The sequence below is a fragment of the Melanerpes formicivorus genome, unplaced genomic scaffold, assembly GCF_026170545.1.
Source record: "Melanerpes formicivorus ecotype bairdi unplaced genomic scaffold, bMelFor1.0.p_v2 SCAF_4, whole genome shotgun sequence".
NCBI lineage: Eukaryota > Metazoa > Chordata > Aves > Piciformes > Picidae > Melanerpes > Melanerpes formicivorus.
Window position 1 is genome coordinate 3,161,608 of NW_027142356.1, and position 6,000 is coordinate 3,167,607.

The following is a 6,000-nucleotide window of genomic DNA, read 5'->3' on the forward strand; positions in this document are numbered from 1 at the left end:
AGCCTGTCCCCTCCCTCCTGACCCCCAGCCCTCAGATATTGATAGACATTGATCAGATCCCCTCTCAGTCTTCTCTCCAGACTAAACACCCCCAGGGCTCTCAGCCTCTCCTCACCAGGCAGTGCTGCAGTCCCTTCAGCATCCTTGTAGCCCTCTCTTGGACTCTCTCCAGCAGATCCCTGTCCCTCTTGAACTGGGGAGCCCAGAGCTGGATGCAATATTCCAGGTGTGGCCTCAGCAGGGCAGAGCAGAGGGGAAGGAGAACCTCCCTGGCTCTGCTGGACACACTCCTCTGAATGCCCCCCAGGATCCCATTGGCCTTCTTGGCCCCCAGGGCACACTGCTGTCCCATGCAGAACTTGTTGTCCACCAGCACTCCCAGGTCCCTCTCCCCAGGGCTGCTCTCCAGCAGATCCCCTCCCAGCCTGTACTGCTGCAGTTTATTCTTCCCAGGGTCTTTTCCAACCTGAATGTTTCTGTGATTCTGTAGGCACAAGTTACCAGTTGCAGCTTGCTGTGTCCATGCCTATTGCTTTCTTTTTGATATATTCTATACAAAGTCTATGGAAGGCTTTGTAAATGCATTTGAGGGAAATGATCCATTCTTATCTGTCCTTCTGGTGTTCCTGTAGGCTTAGTAAAAGGCTGTGTGTAATGATCAATGAGATCATTAAGTAATAACTAATGAGATTTGCCTTTGAAGCAGAGCAGCTTAGAGTAGTAATCAGCTGGAGAGAAGCCTTCATTAGGTGGGGGGAGGGGCTTGAGTTTAGCTGATAACTTTTTAACTCTGTTCCTGACACCAGGGAGCATAAACTTGAGGCTGTTCAGTCTGGAGAAGAGAAAGCTCCCAGGAAACCTTCTTGTGGCCTTCCAGTATCTGAAGGGGGCTCCAAGAAAGCTGGGGAGGGACTTTTGAGGGTGTCAGAGAGGGATAGGACTGGGGGGAATGGGAAAAAAAGTAGAAATGGGTAGATTGAGATTGGATGTTAGGAAGAAGTTGTTGCCCATGAGGGTGGTGAGAGACTGGCACAGGTTGCCCAGGGAGGTGGTGGAAGCCTCCTGCCTGGAGGTTTTTGCAGCCAGGCTGGGTGTGGCTGTGAGCAACCTGCTGTAGTGTGAGGTGTCCCTGCCCATGGCAGGGGGCTTGGAACTGGCTGATCCTCGAGGTCCCTTCCAACCCTGACAATTCCATGATTCTATGATCTTCACAGTGCTACATGGAGAGCAAAAGCAGTAAAAAGCAGACTGTGAGGCACAGTTCTCCATATTCAGAAGTGATCTCTTGGCTTTACTCATAAGAAAATTCATGTGTGCAGGTGGATGCATAGGAAAGACCCTGATACAAAGGGCTGTGAAGCTGGGTGAGGGTCTTGTGGTAACTTCAGTGGGCTCTGGTCCCAGGTGCTGCCTTTGCACTTGAGAATTTGGGCAGGACCTTAACGGCTCGTTTAGGTGAGGCATTTGGGATTGCTTTTCCTGGTGCATTTGCTTTAGCGTTTCACCCAGTCCTGAGTTAGCTGGCACACTGTTCACATTCCTTCTCTTAGCACTCCTGTTTGTGAGAAACGGCCCAGGTTAATGAACACCCAGTGAGACAGGATCACATTAGAGGTTGGAAGGGACCCACAGAGATCATCCAGTCCAAGCCCCCTGCCAGAGCAGCATGACCCAGGACAGTCTGCACAGGAATGCATCCAGATGGGGTTGGAAAGGAGAAGGAGACTCCACAATCTCTCTGGGCAGCCTGCTCCAGGGCTCTGCCACCCTCACTCTAAAGAAGTTTCTCCTCATGTTGAGCTGAAACCTTCTCTGTTCAAGTTTGTCTCCATTGTTCCTTGGCTTATTGCTGTGCAGCACCCAAAAGAGCTTGGCCCCCTCCCCTTGACCCCCAGCCCTCAGCTATTGATAGACATTGATCAGATCCCCTCTCAGCCTTCTCTTCTCCAGACTCAACAGCCCCAGGGCTCTCAGTCGCTCTTCACAGGGGAGATGCTCAGGTCCCCTGATCACTCTCACTGTAGAACAGGTTTCTCTTGCCAGCTTCATTGGCTCAGCAGAGGAGCTATGACCCTCTTCCCAACTCACAGAATGTTACATGCATGCAAGGTATTTCAGCACAAGCTCTTGATGAATGGCCAGAGGATCCATCTCTTCAGAAGATGCAGTTCAGCACACAGACACAGGGTGAAGGTCCTTGGCATGTCAGCTGACGGCTGACCTGTACTTGTTTGCGGTCTCTGTGCTGCTGTTCTGTTTCCCATTGGATCCTGCAGAAATTCCTTCGTGGAACTAAAGAAACCCCCCAGACAAGTCAGAGCCAGTCAGCTGCTTTTCTTATTTCAATTACTGTTCTGTTATCTCCCTGTAAAGGGAAGGAAGAGTTAAGAAATAAGCCTCTGTGTGCAAGCTGCAGAAGATAAGAGGGAGCTTTGTGTCTTCCTGGACGGTAAAATCACGAGGGGTTTCATTTTGCCCCCGGTGAACTCTTGCAATTGTATCACATTGCAGGAAGGGCTGCCGCCAGGAATCAGCTGTGCTCTGTGAGCAGGAGAATAATCTGTGATTCACAGAAGCAGGCCAATGCAATTAGTGACATGCTAAGCTTCGTGTTGTCCTGCGACATATGCTGTCTGCCCGATTCCACCCCCAGGACGGATAGCATTACATCAATGTGTTACTTAACAAGCAAGCACCAAAAGCTTTGAAAGGCAAGCCTTCTCAAAAAATATTAAGCTGCTTCATTTTGTAACCAAGGACTGGATGATCTCCCTGGGAAGCCCCCAGAGAGCCCTGAGTGTGCGCAGGGTCTGCACAGAGAGAGCGCATTTGCCGTTTACAGGCATGCACTGAAAGGCTGAAGGTGAAATCCTTTGACTTGTCAAGGCTCCCCCCTCAAAGCAATCTCTTCACACTATCCGTTGTGATTCAACAAGATGAGTCATTCAATATCAAAGTCACTTTCAAGGAAATGAGGAAATGTGCTCTCATGGCCAAGAAGACCAAAGCCGTCCTGGGGTGGATGAGAAGGGTTGTGGTTAGGAGACCGAGAGAGGTTCTCCTCCCCCTCTGCTCTGTCCTACCCTGGGGAGGCCTCATCTGGAATATTGTGTCCAGTTCTGGGCCACTCAGTTCAAGAAGGACCTCAGGAAACTGCTTGGAAGAGTCCAGCACAGAGCCACAAAAATGATGAGGGGAGTGGAACATCTTCCTTGTGAGGAGAGCCTGAGGGAGCTGAGGGCTCTGCAGCTTGGAGAGGAGGAGCCTGAGAGTGACCTCATTGCTGTTGCTAAAGCTGTGCAGGGTGAGTGCCCAGAGGCTGGAGCCAGGCTCTGCTGGGGGATGCCCAATGCCAGCACAAGGGGCAGTGGTGGAAGCTGAGGCAGAGGAAGTTCTATGGAAGCAGAAGGAAGAATTTTTCCCTGTGAGGGTGACAGAGCCCTGGAAGAGGCTGCCCAGGGGGGTTGTGGAGTCTCCCTCTTTAGAGATATTCAAAGCCTGCCTGGCTGTGTTCCTGTGTGACCTGCTCTAGGTGCTCCTGCTCTGGCAGGGGGGTTGGACTGGATGAGTCTTTAAGATCCCTTCCAGCTCCTAACATTCTGTGCTTCTGTGAAGTTGTGTTCCTTGAAAGAGGTTTAAGGAAGTATGTGTGTAATATATATAAGAAAACACCAGATGAGGAATGAACTTGTTCAGCTGAAACCCTGGATTAAGGGTTAATCTTGAGGAAGAATTGACACCAAGGTACTTGTTAGAACTGATTGAAGACAAAGGAGGAAGAAATGTGGAATCTCTGTCTCTGTACATCAGAAACCAATTTGTGCTGCAAAACCAGGGAAGCTTTGAATCTGAAAGTCAGTAGAAAATTGTCTTGGATTGATGAACAAGCAAAGCATCCATGTAGTATTTTGTGCTTAAGGACAAAGCACAGACTCTGCATGTTCTGAATCTCAGAGACCATGGCAAGATAAAAGCAGTCCCCTATTTGGATTATTTGCTATTCTGCCTTCAGCCAACAGCCTGAAATGCTTAAATGGAAGTTACTCAGGTGTTCTTTCTCAGAGTTGTACTGGGTATGGAAACAGCAGAGGTGGTAGGTGGAAGGGAGGGTTGCATCCCTCCATTCTTTGCTGCATTCATTTCTACAACTGGTTCTACACTTTGGCCACAACAACCCCATGCAATGCTGCAAGCTGGGATCAGAGTGGCTGAGAGCAACTAGGCAGAAAGGGACCTGGGGGGACTGGTTGATAGTAGGCTGAACATGAACCAGCAGTGTGCCCAGGTGGCCAAGAAGGCCAAGGGCACCCTGGCCTGGATCAGGAACAGTGTGGCCAGCAGGAGCAGGGAAGTCATTCTGCCCTGTGCTCAGCACTGGTTAGGCCACACCTCGAGTCCTGTGTCCAGTTCTGGGCTCCTCAGTTTACGAAAGATGTTGAGATGCTGGAAGGTGTCCAGAGAAGGGCAAGAAAGCTGGGGAGGGGTCTGGAGCACAGCCCTGTGAGGAGAGGCTGAGGGAGCTGGGGTTGCTTAGCCTGAAGAAGAGGAGGCTCAAGGGAGACCTTCTTGCTGTCTCCAACTCCCTGAAGGGAGGTTGTAGCCAGGTGGGGGTTGGTCTCTTCTCCCAGGCACCCAGCACCAGAATGAGAGGACACAGTCTCAAGCTGTGCCAGGGGAGGTTTAGGCTGGATGATAGGAAGAAATTCTTCATAGAGAGAGAGATTGGCCATTGGGATGTGCTGCCCAGGGAGGTGGTGGAGTCACCATCCCTGGAAGTTTAGGAGGAGACTGGATAGGGTGCTTGGTGCCATGGTTTAGTTGATTAGATGGAGTTGGATGATAGGTTGGACTTGATGATCTCAAAGGTCTCTTCAACCTGGTATTCTATTCTATTCTATTCTATTCTATTCTATTCTATTCTATTCTATTCTATTCTATTCTATTCTACTGTACTCTACTCTACTCTGTTCTCAAACCACAGGTGGTATGCATGTGTGGCAGGCAGCTGCATTCCTGACTTGCCCATAGGAAGCAAACAAAACTGCAATCAGTAGATATGGAGGCTATTTCTACATCTAGCCATAAATATTTCATTACTTTGTCTCATGGCTGTCTGCAGTTGTTGAGGCCCAGCAGCTAAGCATACTAAGGCAGTATGTTTAGTTTGGTGGCTTAGGAAATGCAGCAGTAGAGGAAGTGAGCTAGTATTTGGTTGACATTGGACAGATGTAAACTGCCTAACTAATTAAAAGTCAGCAAATACCAGGTATGACTGGAGAGAGGCTCTGGGAAAGGCCCTTCAGGGAAAGCAACAGTGGTTCTCTTTGGCTTCAGACTCCTTTCACAGCTCCAGAGAACAGGGGGAGGTCTGCCCTTTTCTCAGGTGCCAGAGAGCATAAAATAGTCCTACCAGAGTGATGCATGGAAGGATGATCTGGGTCAAACCACACCTGTTGTGCTCTGTGCTCCTGCTCTGATAAGCAGGCACAGGGGCAAATAGGACAGTGCAGAGCAAAATTGCAAGTACTCCCTCTCTACACTGCTCTTTTCTGGTTATGTGGTATTTGCACCTTTGGGAAAGGCCATTGTTATCTCAGGGCAAATCTGAGCAAGCAAAATATGTCCATCACCAGCAACCAGCCAGATATATTTGCTCATAATGGTACAGTTTCCAAAGTGACAGAGATGGCAATGAGATAGAGCTGAAGGAAGTCACTTAGGGGTCAAATTTTCTCATGTAAAACCAGCTCAACAGCTGTTTTCATTCATCATCTTCAGTGATTTGAGCTTTAATCCATACATAGATGAGAGGTTGCCATGTTAGGATTCCTGGTTAGCAGGTCAAGGGAGGTGATTCTCACCTTCTACTCCACTCTGGTGAGACCTCATCTGGAGTGCTGTGTCCAATTCTGGATGCCCTATCACAGGAAGGATCTGGAGGTGCTGGAAGGTGTCCAGAGAAGAGCCACAAGGATGAGCAGAGGGCTGGAGCTGCTCTGC